At 43.0% G+C, this 15,532-nt stretch overlaps 1 protein-coding gene across 2 annotated transcripts in view; it reads left to right on the forward strand.

The window, feature by feature from the left end:
* Window positions 1-3,732: 3,732 nt before the first annotated feature.
* atp13a2 (ATPase cation transporting 13A2) overlaps window positions 3,733-15,532 on the forward strand; it is an 81,711-nt gene continuing 69,911 nt past the window's right edge. For both annotated transcript variants that reach the window (XM_080215010.1, XM_080215012.1), the window contains exon 1: window positions 3,733-3,786. The gene's annotated coding sequence lies outside the window, so the exon portion shown is untranslated. The remainder of the gene's footprint in view (window positions 3,787-15,532) is intronic.

The following is a 15,532-nucleotide window of genomic DNA, read 5'->3' on the forward strand; positions in this document are numbered from 1 at the left end:
AGACCTGTTGCACTTTAACCTGGTATTCTGAGACTTCTTACTGTGAGAGAATGAGACAGTAGTTTCAGATGTAACAAAGACACACCAATGACCCAATTGCTGAGAATCTCATTGACTCTACGAAGGTGTAGATACGTTTTGCGTCCCTGATCAAAAGTTTAATGTTGAATTCCCAAACATTCTGGCCCACTCTGAACTTCACAATGATCTTCAATCTGAAGAGAAAAACCTGACTTTATATGGCATTAACACTGTGGACAGTGACATCTGGAATCCGCTCAGGAGCCATAGTGACTGTGAATGACAAGGCTCGGACTGTGAGACTGCACTCCTCTAACTCGTCTCAGTCTTTCTGCCTGTTTTCATTTCAGAAATGGAGTTATGTTCCTAAAAGGATCAGGGCAGGGTTCATTAAGTGCTTCCCACAAGCTGTAATTTGACTCGTTTGTGGGGTGGAGTTCAGTCCTCGCCTTCCTCCCGCTCTGGCTGCAGCTCTGCTTCACCGAGTGTGTGTGAAACTAAGGTGTGGTGAATGATTAGTGCCTGCATTGCTGACAGGAACCTGAAGGTTTAGACGCTGCAGTAATTCCGAACTGCAAACATAGGCAAAAGGCATTGTTAATCTGAACACTGACATCAATAGGAAATGATGTAGAGATGCCGGCATTGGACTGGGGTAAACACAGTAAGTCTCACAACACCGGGTTAAAGTCTAACCAGTTTATTTGATAGTAATCCCACAAGCTTTCAAAAACGCTGTTCCTTTGTCAGGATCTGAAATAAACTGGTTGGACTTTAACCTGGTCTTGTGAGACTTACTATCAATAGGAAATCCAGGCAGCTGGCATTCAGATACTCCTTAAAACCCACCTCTTTGACCAAGCTTTTGACCAGTTGTGCTAATATCTCCCTGTGTGGCTCAGTGTTGAATCAAATTTAGTTTATCTCTCTTGTGAGTTGCCTTTGCACATTTTAATATGTTAATATTCCAAAGATGTGTAAGTTAGCTTGATTGGCCATGTTGAATTGCCCCTGAGTGTCAGGGGCAACAGCAGGGTAAATATGTGTGGGGTTAAAGGATAGGGCCTGGGTGAGATTGTTGTCAGTGCACACTCAATATCTTACCCAAGCCCTTGCCTCTGCCCTATCCCTGTAACCCCATACATTTAGCAATGGCTACTCCACCAAACTTGCACATCTTGGGACACTGAGGGACAATTTAGCATGGCCAATCCACCTAACCTACACATCCTGGGACATTAAGGGGAAATTTAGCATGGCTAATCCACCTAACCTGTACATTTTGGACTGTGGGAGGAAACCCATGCAGACACAGGGTGAATGCGCAAACTCCACACAGGCCTCCCTCTTATGTGAGTTGGTGACAAATTTTGTATTATACCACTGTTGTGGGATATTTAATTATGTTAATGGTACTATCTAGAAGGGAAAATAAAGTAAAACCTGGGAAATATGAATACTAGTATGAACAGTTTCTTCCTATTGGGTATACAAAAGCAAATAGTTGTTGTTGTGTGCAAATTTTTGATGTGTTTTCGACAACATTGACTTTTTACAACCCTGACTACTGTTCTAAAACATGACTTCATTGATTATAAATGGCTTTGGATCATCTTGACATTGTGAAAAGCTGTAATTTGACTCATGTGGGGTGGAGTTCAGTCCTCGTCTTCCTCCCGCTCTGGGATTACAGTGGATTACAGTGTATGTGAATAAGTTTACCTGCAAATCTTTGTGATGCTGGACTGCAAAGTAGGGATCACTTTTGGAAGGGTTATTATTTATGTACATCCTCCCACAAGCAGTATGGTGGCACAGTGGTTAGCACTGCTGCCTCACAGTACCAAGGACTCAGGCTCGAACTGTACAGGGCACTGGTGAGGCCGCAGCTGGAGTACTGTGTGCAGTTTTGGTTGCCGCACTTACGCAAGGATATTTTGGCCTTGGAGGGAGTGCAGAGGAGATTTACTAGGCTGATACCGGAGTTGAGGGGGTTGAGCTATGAGGAGAGGCTGAATAAACTAGGCTTGTACTCGTTAGAGTTTAGAAGAATGAGGGGAGATCTCATTGAGACATATAAGATGATGAATGGGATGGATAGGATAGAGGTGGAGAGGCTCTTCCCGCTCAGAAAGGATGGTAGGGCTAGAGGGCACAGCCTCAAGATAAAGGGGGGGCAGTTTAGAACGGAGTTGAGGAGGAACTTCTTCACTCAAAGGGTGGTGAATCTCTGGAATTCTCTGCCCGTTGAAGTGGTGGAGGCTGCCTTGCTAAATATATTTAAGACGCGGGTAGATAGGTTTTTGATAGGCAAGGGGATTAAGGGTTATGGGGAGAGGGCGGGAAAGTGGAACTGAGCCACGACAGATCAGCCATGATCTTATTGAATGGCGGGGCGGGATGAAGGGGCTAGATGGCCTACTCCTGCTCCTATTTCTTATGTTCTTATGTTCGAATCCAGGCTTGGGTTGGGTCACTGTCTGTGCGGAGTTTGCAAATTCTCTCTGTGTCTGTGTGGGTTTCCTCTGGGCACTACGGTTTCTTCCCCAAATTCCAAAAGATGAGCTGGTTCTGTGCATTGGCCGTGCTAAATTGTCCCTCAGTGAACCTGAACAGGTGCCAGAATGTGGGGACTAGGGGATTTTCAAAGTAACATCACGTAAGCCTACCTGTGATATTAATAAATAAACTTTAAATTTTAAAACTGTGAACACAAACAGGCGCGGGGCGGCGTGGTAGCACAGTGGTTAGCATTGCAGCTTCACAGTTCCAGGGACCTGAGTTCAATTCCTGGCTTGGGTCATTGTCTGTGTGAAGTTTGCACATTCTCCTTGTGTCTGTGTGGGTTTCCTCTGGGTGCTCCAGTTTCCTCCCACGGTCCAAAGATATGTGGGTTAGGTTGATTGGTTGGTGCTAAAATTGTCTCTTAGTGTCCTGAGATAAGTCGGTTAGAGGGTTTAGCGTGTAACATATGTAGGGATATGGGGGTGGGATTGTGGTCAATGCAGGCTCGATGGGCCAAATGGCCTCTTTCTGTACTGTGGGGTTTCTATGATAGGCGCTGGAGTGTGGCAACTTGGGGATTTTCACACTGACTTAACTGCAGTATTAATGTAAGTCTACTTGTTACACTAATAAACTAAACCATGATGATGAGATGATGAAAGGACCTGATCTTTTATTATCCCCCCCGCCTCCCCCCGGCGAGATGCGCCATCAATAGGTCCAGGCAGTGGGCGATCGGGGGGGGCCGTCCGTCCCGACTGTCTGCCCCTCTACCGTGGCTATGTTTGCGGCCGGATGTCCCTAAAGAGGGAGCACGTGGTGTCCGCGGGCACAGTCGACGCCTTCCGCGCCCGTTGGGCACCACAGGGGCTGAGGTGCCTTATAGACCCCGATAATCACATTTTGATTTGACGTGTCTTAAGTTTCCTTTGTACCTTTTGTTTCTGTTCGGGCCGTTCCCCCTCCTTTTGGGGAGCTGCCCCCTTTTTCTTTGTCCGAACGTAATTTAAGTTTGTTTACTTGTTTGGCCCACCCAAAAGACCGACCCGAAAGATCCCCCCCTCCGCCTCCCTCACCCCTGCCTCCCCAGGGCACTGGAATCAAAGTAAGCGGGCCAAGGGCTAAAGACTACAAGTCCCAGGCGCCTTTGCGACCATTGCGCGTGCGCAGTCAGTGCACCTGCGTGATGACGTGACACACGGTGCTCGAGGAGGCGCTCGATCGAGTGATGAGAAGGCGGCCGGGCAGAGATGAGCTCAGGTGAGGGGGAAAACCGCCAGGTGAGGCGGCAGCGGCGGAGGAGGGGAAGATAAAACCTCATGGGGCATAGTTTAGAGGCAGTGTTTCCGCCTGCAGAGAACGGTCCGGCATTCTGTTCCTCTTTTCCCAAATCTGGTCCCCACCGCACCTAGCAACCCCTTAGCAACCCTGCCCCCGGGACGGAGGGAGGGGGTTGTTCAAGGGGATGCTGCAGTCAGGGCCTCTCGTCCAGTCACTTTGCACAGCATCAACACAGCCTCTCAGCTAGGCTGATGCAACGATTCGAGTGCTGACAGTTGAAGGGATGCAAATCATCTTTGGCAGTGGTCACCCCCCTCAGTAGAAGATAATTGACTACTTATCTGCTTTACAGGCAGGAGCAATTTGTAATTGTATAGCACCTTTTTTTAATTATAGCCCAAGGATAGCCCAATGAGAGTGGGAGGGGAGGGGAGGGGTAGTGTGTGTGAGGAATTTTAGGCAAGCTCCAATACAGACTTTTCTTTAACATGGCATTTAATTGTTATTTGTAGTTTTTGTTTCCATGAGAACTGATATGAATAATTATGTATTAGATTTGTATGTGGTTTTGAAGCCATTATCATTTAATTTGGTGCAGTTCAATACTGATGAATGCTGACCTGGTAACTTTGAAGCCAAGTTTCTAGCCTATTCATGAGATTCTGTTTTTGCAGTGTCTGCCAAGTTGTGACTGTTAATGTTTGTACTAGACCGCTACTACAAAAATAGGTCTGTTGGGTGTTATGTATTAGTCTTCATATCCTTTAGGGAAGGAAATCTGCTGTCCTTAACTTAGTCTGGCCTGATCTTGACTCCAGACACAATATGGTTGACTTTCAATAGCCTTCTGAAATGATTTAACAAGCCACTTGGTTGTACATGGATGCACTTGTCAATGATGTCCACATCCTAAAAATGAATTAAAAATAAACTCCCTCTCTTAAATCTCTCTGATTTGCTGTAAGAACATAAGAAATAGGAGCAGGAGTAGGCCATCTAGCCCTTCGAGCCTGCCCCGCCATTCAATAAAATCATGGCTGATCTGTCATGGCTCAGTTCCACATTCCCGCCCTCTCCTCATAACCCTTAATCCCCTCTCTTATCAAAAACCCATCAACCCGCGTCTTAAAAATATTTAGCGAGGTAGCCTCCACCACTTCAACGGGCAGAGAATTCCAGAGATTCACCACCCTTTGAGTGAAGAAGTTCCTCCTCAACTCCGTTCTAAACCGCCCCCCCTTTATCTTGAGGCCGTGCCCCCTAGTCCTACTATCCTTTCTGAGCGGGAAGAGTCTCTCCACCTCTATCCTATCCATCCCATTCATCATCTTGTACGTCTCAATGAGATCTCCCCTCATTCTTCTAAACTCTAACGAGTACAAGCCTAATTTATTCAGCCTCTCCTCATAGCTCAACCCCCTCAACTCCGGCATCAACCTAGTAAACCTCCTCTGCACTCCCTCCAAGGCTAAAATATCCTTGCGTAAATACGGCGCCCAAAACTGCACACAGTACTCCAGCTGCGGCCTCACCAATGCCCTATACAGCCGCAGCAAGACCTCCCTACTTTTATATTCAATCCCCCTCGCTATGAAGGCCAGCATCCCATTTGCCTTCCTGACCACCTGCTGCACCTGCAAGCTGGGTTTTTGCGACTCATACACAAGGACCCCGAGGTCCCTCTGCACCATCGCCTGCTGCAGTTTTTCGCCACGTAAGTAATAATCCTTCCTCCATTATTCCTACCAAAGTGGACCACCTCACACTTGCCAACATTAAATTCCATTTGCCATTTCCTGGCCCATTTGCCCAGCCTATCTAGATCCTTCTGTAGACTCTCCACACCCTCTGCACAATTTGCCGTTCCACCAATCTTGGTGTCATCAGCAAATTTCAACACCCTGCACTCGGTTCCCTCCTCCAGATCATCTATATAAATGGTAAATAGTTGAGGCCCCAGCACTGACCCCTGGGGCACTCCACTAGTCACCATCCGCCATTCCGAATAGCACCCATTGACCCCCACTCTCTGCCTCCTATTTGACAACCAATCCTCTATCCACGCTAACACCCTACCCCCAACTCCATGTCCCCTGACCTTCTGCAATAATCTCTTGTGAGGTACCTTGTCAAACGCCTTCTGAAAATCAAGAAAGACCACATCCACCGGCTCTCCTCTATCCACCGCCCTAGACACATCCTCATAGAACTCCAGTAAATTTGTCAGACACGACTTCCCTTTAACGAAACCATGCTGCGTCTGCTCTATCAAGCAATTCCTCTCAGATGCCCTTCATGCATCAAAGAACCTCCACTAACTCTGTCTCAAATGTGCTTTCAGTCATCTCTCCTGTGTGAAACACTCTGGTTTGTTCAATGCTATTAAAGAAGTTATGCAAATAAGAATTGTATGTGGCTGTTAGTCAGCTGGCAAGTTGGAGCATTGAGTCTGTGAATGATATCCAAAAATGCTGTGCTTGGATCTCTCTACAGATCTGACATGTATGAACCTGGATCAGGTTATAGCTATTTGCAATCCTGTAGACCTAGATGTATTGCTTCACTGTCTCTGTGTCAAAACCCTATAACTCATTCCTTAATAGCACTGTGGACTGTATCAACACTGCACGGACTGCAGTGATTCCTGCAAGTAGCTCATCACCACCTTCTCAAGGGCAACTAATTAGTGGCGGACAATAAATGCTAGTCTAGCCTGCAGTGCCCAAACCCTGCTTAAAACAAAAAAGGAAAAGACTCATTTTCTAAATAAGCTTCGTAGTAACACTGTTGAGGCTTTTATATTTCAGGAAGCACAGGAAAATAAAAACAGAACTGAGGTGTCCATGTTCTGATTATATTGAGTTTCGATGTAATACTGATCTTACTGATAAGATGGTTATTATCATCCATCTAAAGATGTTTGATTAGAGGTGAAAGATGACATTTTTTATTCCCTTAGTTGATGTTTCTGACTGGGCCAACTTGTGTCTTAGTTGAAGTTAGGCTAATGTTTCTTGAATGTAGGGGGAATCAAGAAATAAAGCTACCCTAAAAATAGAGCATACTGTTAGTGCGTATTAGTAGTTCAAGCTTTAATAAAGCAATATTTGTTTTATATATTACAGGAAAGATTTGAATTTATAAAGCACTTCTAAGAACCACTTGATAACACCCTGAACAACACTGGATATCCTAAATTTCTTTAAGCCAATGACATATTGTAGTCACTGTCCAAAGATGTGTGGGTTAGATTGATTAGTCATGTTAAATTTCCCATCATCCCCCTGACACTAAGGGACTTAGTGAGGTAAAAACGTGGGGTTATGGGGATAGGACCTGGGTGAGATTGTTGTTGGAACAGGCTCATGGGCCAAATGGTCTCTTTCTGCACTGTAGGGATTTTATGATTTTTATGTTGTAATGCAGGGTACAACTGATTCTTCATCCCAAAATAATCATAGACCCACATATTCATGGGTTTATGATTCTGCCATTGTTTTAAAAGAGATGGTTTTTGCAAAAAACGATCGAACTTGCTTTTCCCAAAGGCTGGATCACATGAACATTCCAGATTGGCCTCAAATTCCACCCTTCGTAAACTTGAGTAAATCCAAAATTCTGCAGCTCACATGCTCAGTTGCATGAAGTCTCATTTGCCTATCATTCTGTCCTCGTTAGAATCATATCCCGATAGTTTTCAGCCCATCAAGTCGGCACCGACTCTCTGACAGAGCATCCCACCCCGATCCTGTTCTGTAATCTTACATATTTACCCACTAATTCCCCTAACCCAACATGTTGTGAGACACTAATTGACAGTTTAGTGTGGCTGACTTGCACATCTTTGGATTGTGGGAGGAAACTGGAGCCCAGAGGAAACACATGTAGACACAGAGAGAATGTGCAAACTCCACACCGATAGTCAGCTGAGACCGGAATTAAACCAGGATCCCTGGAGCTGTGGGGCAGCAGTGCTAACCATTGTGTCACTGTTCCCCTACACTGGCTTCCAATTAAGCAGCATCTGATTTTAAAATTCCCATCTTTGTTTTTAGCTCTCTTCATGGTCTCACCCTTCATATTTCTATGATCCCTTCCAGCCCCAAAACCATTTGAGATATCTGCTGTAATTCTGGCCTCTTGTGCAACCTCAATTTTAATCACTGCACCACTGGTAGCCATGCCTTTAGCTGCAAACATCCAAAGCTCTGAAATTCCCTCCTTTAAACTTCACCACCTCTCTTCCTCTATTTTCTCCTCTTAGATGCTCCCTTAAACCTAAGTTTTTGACCAAGCTTACCTCCCCTTGTATTGCGCCCTGTGATTCAAAGTCAAATTTTGTTTGATAGCATTGGTGTGACTTTGGGAGATTTTGCTACATTAAAGGTGCTATATAAATGTCAGTGGTTTATATTTTGATATTGAGTTAGGTTCTCATATTTAGAATAGAAGATGCACTGGTCTACATCTGAGCTGGGGAATGCTTGATGGTGCCATTGTCGCATCTACCTTTTGAGTAAGAGAACTTGTTAAGAAAGTCTCACAAGCCTCTCTATGCTGTATATGCAGTATCACTTTGTCACAAAGCTCGCTTGTACGTAAACAACCTTTGAATCATTTATTTAAAGGCCCTTATTTTAAAAGAAATCTATTTTGAGCTGTTATGAGACAGAAGAAGAAACGACCTAGGAGCAGGAGTGGGCGATTTGGCCCCTCGAGTCTGCTCCGCCATTCAAAAAAATCATGCCTAATCTTTTTGTGGACTCAGCTTCGCTTGCATGCCTGCTCACCATAGCCCTTAATTCCTTCACTGTTCAAAAATCTATCTCTATCAATGACGTCTGGCAATGAACCCTTTTATTATGTTGTTCTGAGGGATTTTACATTTTGCTCGCTTGCAGATAAACTAATATATACATAACGAAAACAGCAGTACTACACAAAAGGGAGAAGTAACTCTGCTCCTTTTTACAGTGTCAGCTGTGGCTTGGTTGGAGTCAGAAGATTGTGGGTGAAGAATCCTGCTTCAGACGTCATGAAGTTCTTTGTAGTCTTGAGTATATTAACAGCAAGTATTTATTGACATGAATGTATAATTTATATGCACTCACACTCTTAGGGAAGGGTAAGGTGTGGAGCTGACTCCATCCTAGGTTTTTACATATATTTGTCCATCTCTAGACTGAACCTGTCACTGGGTCTTGTGCCGCCTTATATCAGTCACGTGTTAACCCTGTATGTACCAGATCCTATTACTACAACTTCAATTGAGTTCTTATCCCATAGAGTCTGGTGCATTTACTTATTGTTGCAACATTAATGCAGTTCTAGCATTATTGCTGTTACATTAACAACGTTCTTGCTTATCCATCTCTCAGCATCAAGCCCTTGAAGTTAGAGGTTCAGAAGGTCTGGATGCCTTATAACCCTTCTGCATCTTCATCGCCACTCTGTCAGGACAGCGATAGGTCTTGGTAGTTCTGGTTCTTGGAGGTTGGGCTGACATTTGGGAATGCTCTCATCCATTTCTTCCATTGCTTGATGTTCAACCACACCTGGTTGGTCTGGCTGGTTTGGTGGTTCATGGTTGTTGTTATTCTTAATCGTTTTTTGCTGGGTGGCAATTATTGTATTTGGCTGTTTGGCAGTGCCTTTTCTTTCCCCATTTGGCCCATCAAGAAGCTCTCTGAGGCTGTGGAGAGGAATTCTTGTGACAAGGAGATGATTGGATAGTATGCTCATCTATTAACTTGACGGTACAAGACTGGTATGATATTCCAGCATCCCTTATGGTTCTGGCTGGAAGTTGCTATATGTGCACAGTGGTTGGTGTGTTACCAATTGTATCATTGGAAATTGAGGCTTCTTAGAGTTGTTCTTTCTTTGGTACCACTTGCATGGAGAAGGTGCTATTGTAATCTTGTGTGGGGTAGGATAGTCTGACCATTGTGTCTTTCCAGAACCTGGAATGATGATGGACAAACCTCCACAAAAAGGCAAAGAGACCACAAATGAAATCAAAGTCTGAATATTCCTTGTGTTTGAGGACTCAGGACTATGTTGTTCTGGCTGGCTAACAACAGTGGTTGTTTTGATATTTTCTGTTATCTAGAGGAGATTGAGGGCTATGCAGCCATCCCTGCTTAAAAGGGAGGCTGATCCTGGACAAAATACGTCAGCTCAAAGATCTGTTTGCTGTTCTGTGTTGTATTCTCCCCACTGATCAGTTTTTCCTCAACTGAGTATAATTCCTCTGTGCTACCTTTCAAGGTCACATTTAATAATTGTGTTTCTGCCAACTGTTTTTGAAAAACCTCATGCTCTTTAATGAGAACTTCTTTCTTTGCTTGCAATTCCACATCCTGGATTTTCATCTCTTTGTATCCCTCTTTTGGAATGTAATGTTTTTCCTAGGTTCATTCGAAATGTGCAACTCCTTCTTTCAGTGTGCAGTTTTTGCAGTTTTATTCTTGTACCCCTCAGCTTCCTCCCAGAATAGTGAACATTCCTAAATCTTCTCCAAAAACGGAATCATTGGTTCTGTCAGAGTGGCATTAAGTTCATTTTGTCCCACTTTGGCACGTTCCTGAGGAATCCTTGTAGCATGTTAAGGTCCTTCAGGTTTTCCTTTTCGTTGCGAAGCTCAAGGACTTTGTGTTAAGTTTTCTTGCAATTTGGCAGCGTCCTGTTGAGTTTATCTACCGTTCTGCTGCTCAGAGTATTCTTTATTTCATCATGGTGCCAAAGGGTAATTTTTTTTTTAATCGGATCTTGAATGATAGTTAACTGCTCTTGTTTATTTTCTTGATAAGCTGGTTTATTCTGAATATAACCATGAGATGGAGATGCCGGAACTGGACTGGGGTAGGCACTGTAAGAATCTCACAAGTCCAACAGGTTTATTTGGAATCACAAGCTTTTGGAGCGCTGCTCCTTCATCAGCTGAGCCTTCATCAGGTGAGACTGACCTGATGAAGGAGCAGCACTCAAAAAGCTCATGATTCCAAATAAACCTGTTGAACTTTAACCGGGTGAGACCTCTTGCTGTATTCTGAACCTGTGTGTCTTTGATTAGATTTGTCATTGCTGAGGACACCAATGCAGTTTCTGTTGAAGTTGCATTCGTCATCCTTGTGTTTTTGCAGGATTCGGTTCGTCAAAGAATCTTTCATGGCAACGAACTCTGAAAGTGCCTTTCCTGTCTGCGACAAGGCCTGGCTACACTTGAGGTTGAGTTTGTCCAACTCTGCTTTGATGCAAAGCTTTCTGAGTGAATCTCTTGCTTTTTCTTGATACGCCTGGCACAGGACATTTTCCTTGTTCACTGATACGTTCTGAAAAAGTGCCTATGTCTCCAAAAAGAAAATCATTTGGGATTTTTGCTCGAGTTCCCCATCAAGATATATCATTGAGGCTTATGCAAAGTTCCGTGTCCCCCTCTGGTGCCTTTGTGTGTTTCATTCAGATGTTTTTTGCCTTTCCATCATTTTGCTGAGAGTTTCCTGTGCCCCTTAAGCACTGAATTTTCCTCAGCTGGAAGATTAAAATATTCGTCAAAGGCTGTTGTCAAATTCATCAAAGCCTTGCATCGGTGTGATTCACAAGACCACTGAAACAGTTTAAAAAAACATTAACCTGGTGTTCCCCTGATTTTTTGTTTGAGGTCTGATGTGAAAAATCTTTTCTTGAAGATCACCATGGAGGTGATACTGTACTTTCCCACATTAGCTCTATATGTGCCAGACCCTTCTACTACAGTGGGAACAGGTTCCACTTCAGAGACTTGAGCACAATAATGTAGGCTGATTGTGGGAATCTTCTGTGCAGAGGTTGTCTGCTGTGTTCCTACATTAAAATAGGGACAATGTTTTAAAAGTGTTTGCTTGTGAATTGCTTTAGGACATCCTGAGATTATGGAAGACAATGTCTTCTTTCAACTAATGTGTTTATCTGTGCAGATAATAAAATTTTGCAGTAGTAATTATAAATCTAAAATAAAAACAAAACTTCATTCTCATATCAGACTGCATCTATGGAGAGAGAAAGAGAGTTAATGTTTCAAGTTAATGACATTTTGTCAGAAGTTCTGATGAAAGACTATTGACCTGAAATGTTAAACCTTATTTCTTCTGCCACAAGTGCTGCCAAGCCTGCTAATTATTTCTAGCATGTTCTGTTTTATTTCATACTTTAAGCCTATTGTTGTAGAGCAGGGTCCTTGAGTTAAAAAGGGTCACTGCCTTAGTGAAGAAAATAAGGATTGGGTGCTATGTGGTTGAAAACATATTGCATTGGAACATCCTGCAGACTGGAGGGTGTTACAGACTTATATTGTACTGAGTTGGTGTTCTCTTGTTACTGTTAGGGCTTTGGCTAATTCTGCGTTTCTAACTTGAGGTCAAGAGTTGATTCAGCAGATGTTGATAATGCTTAAACCAGGGTTCGTAGGTAAGAAGATGGGAAAGCAGGGCTTTCACCGAGTAATGCCGATTTGTTCTGCAGAACTGGATATCGGGTAATGACTGTGAAGCCCCATACGGTCAAATAATTCTGTTCTCACTGTCGCGGCTGATATTAAAATGTGTGTCCATGGAACTGTACCCCAACAAGGTGTCAGCATGTTGTGTAAAGGGTGGGAGAAGAAAAATAAATTGGCTAGGAAAAGACTTTATTGTCTTTGAATTGGGATGACATTGAGTTGGTTTTACCTTTCTCAAATTTTCTTTACAATTTCACAAAATGTATAAGCCAAAAACCGAATTGCCTATTAGTTTATATTAGATTTGGCAGCTTTTATTTCCTGTCATTGATCAAACACAGAGTGCAGAATTAAACACTTGATTCAAGGGAGTTGACATTTTTCAATGACAGGAGCTGGAAGGTTATACTTAAATCCACCAGTTTTTTACGTACATTATAATATGGTTAGACAACATAAGGGTGTGAAATCATGGAGAATCAGGCAAGCCATCATTTGACATTGAGAGCTCCCTATGAAACAACTTGCAAAGCCTGTAAGTATAGCTAAACCTATGGGAAAGCTAAAAGTGCTGCCGATTGGAGGTGGGTTTCAACAGGTTATAATTCACATGATGTTGAGAACAAGGTGGAGCAGGGTGAGGCCAACCAACCCAATGATTAAGCACTTTTCCCTCACCTGCAGGATGCCGGCATGGAAATTCCAGCAGGGACGATCTTGGAAACTTGTACGGAGGTAGATTCTGCAGTATGCTGCACGACGGAACTGATACATGATGCAATTGTCAATATAGTACGTTCTTCAATTAAGGAGGCCAATAACTCCAATTAACCTATTGAATGCTCATCTGAGGCAAAAAAGATTATGAAGTTGTTCCAGAGCTAGCTCCTGAAATTTGTCAGTGCAGTGCTCTGGCCTTCTACAGAGTCAGGCTATTATACAGATTGAATGAAGAGTTTTTCCACACATTCACTATTTTACTGTGTTTTCAGTTGAGAATGTTGTTTTTGACAGTGGCATAATGGATTGTGTAGAGACACTTTAATGCAGGAAAGGAGCCTCCTCAGCGGCCATGAAGCTCTGCTTAACATGAATTGTGGGCGGATCCCCAGGGATTTTACTTAGCAGAGTTTCACTGTATTTTGGTTCCTTCAGTTTTTAAATAGATGGGAACTAAATTTGTATTACATTGATGTGCTTCACATTTTGTTCAAATTAATGATTTCTGGGAAACTGCAAATGTTTTTATTTATTTAGGAATGGAATGCTGGGGAAATCCAGGGATTTACTTTGGGATTAACAGTGCTGTCATTTTATATTCAATCTAACATATCATGGTTTATAAACAGCATCCATGCTGGTGCAGCACCATTGGAATCTTGAGACCCTTCAGCATTTAAGTGTCCAAGCCAATAGTGAACTTCAAATCTAGACCATAGACAGTAAAGATAAATAGAAAATTGTTGCTGGAAGTTCTTAAATGGATTGGTTGGCAACTCGAGATGTCATGAATTAGCAGAACCCAAGTCTGTCAGAAGGTGGATAGAGACTGTGGCTCTTGGATCAACAGTGATCACTTGTGGATTTGTGAAGTTATCCAGTGAGCAACTGGACCATCCAAAAAAAAGACTAGCTCAGAAAGAGAAAAGATGAGGCCACTGCAAATTGGCTGCTCTTTTTCGAGGGGCTTAAATTAACCTTTGTTCTCTGGGTCATGGAAGGGGATAATCAGTCAAAGCTCCTGTTTTGATTGCTATCCAGTGAACAAAAGGTGTGAGAAAGTGCATGTATGAGAATAAGATTGGACTTGACGTCCCTTTTGATGAGCTACCTTTCGTCAAACCATCTACAGTAGGGGTGAGTTGACTTCTGGCATTGGTGAATATGAATAAATTAGTTGTGTATGATAAAGATCTCTCGTAATGGAGATCTGTGGATCATGTGTTCAGTGGTTTGGGAACAAGAGTTCTTGCTTGGCACAGCAGTGCAAACTTTGATTCCTTGCTGATGTATTTTCAGATTTGACTCCAGGATGTATGGGCGTGAGGGGAAGTGGGGTTTGAGATTTCTGCCAATTCTGTGTTTTAATTCTCTACTAATAGCATTGCTGAATGGGAGGGAACGGGAGCTTTATGTTAGTTATGTGCAGTCGGGCAGATCATCCTCTTAATTTTGGGGCTCTTGCAATTTCTCTTCACAGGAAGAAATTGATATTTCAGGCTTCAAATTAAGCAAAAATGCTGCTGAATTTATACAAATCAGATTCTGTTTGATTAACGGTTTTGGAAGTATGTTGGTCATTCACCAATGGTACAGCTGCGCGCAGACTTTCAAATAGTAACTTAAAATTCCCAGAAATCATTTCCAGTGTAATGGCTTCTAAATGGGATCTGTGGCAAGTATGACTTGGACAAGCAGCAGATAGCTCTTTAAGCAATCTGATCAAAGATCTCGCTCTTGGGAAATATGAATTAGAATATTTAATTTGTTTTAAAATTACGCAGGACAAGCAAATTAGAGAGAGTGAATTATAGATTGGAATAAGGGAAAGAGATAAGTTCATTGTTTATGTTAATATTTTAGAGGTAATGTTTAGTTCTGGAAAAGTTGTTGATGTGAAGATATGGCAACTAAAATGCTCAGCTTGAGAGATTGCCTGAACACCTAAAAGAAAGTGACAGTTCAGAAGGTTACCAATGTTTGCTGAATATTGTCATAGTAAAAGGTGGAGCCATAAGGCAACATTTGGGCTTGCTTAGCTTAAGACGTGATGTCCGCACTGCTTGCGAAGAAATGCAGTCTGGGAGTTTTGTTTTGGGAGTTAGAGCTAAATTAGCTTAAAAGCATTCAAGAACACTGAAAGACTGTGTTGTCATGGATATGAATGGAGCCCAGGAAAGTTCTCAGGTTTCAATGTTGCTGTGTTTGCTGGATGAGGGGATTGGTTGTGGTTTGGAACTTGTGTGGTTTGAAGCTCCCAGGGAAGGCCTGGAAGCTTTTAATAGGTTCCAGGCAGTTAGAGCTCAGCAAAGTCTTGGGGAACTGAGAAGGTGGTGGAAGGTCACTGATTCTGTGCCAGGTGTCAGAGAAGTGCTGGGGGTAATTTAAAGCTTTTCGCAGTGGGAAGACTGGAGTCCTGAGAAACCCAGAGGCACTGGCATCTTAGTGGTCTGCAAAATAGTTCAAAATGTGCTGCTAATTGATTTGATTTACTATTGTCACATGTATTAACTAACAATGAAAAGT

The sequence above is a fragment of the Carcharhinus amblyrhynchos genome, chromosome 30 (assembly GCF_965287045.1).
Source record: "Carcharhinus amblyrhynchos chromosome 30, sCarAmb.v2.hapA, whole genome shotgun sequence".
In the NCBI taxonomy this organism is placed as follows: Eukaryota; Metazoa; Chordata; class Chondrichthyes; order Carcharhiniformes; family Carcharhinidae; genus Carcharhinus; species Carcharhinus amblyrhynchos.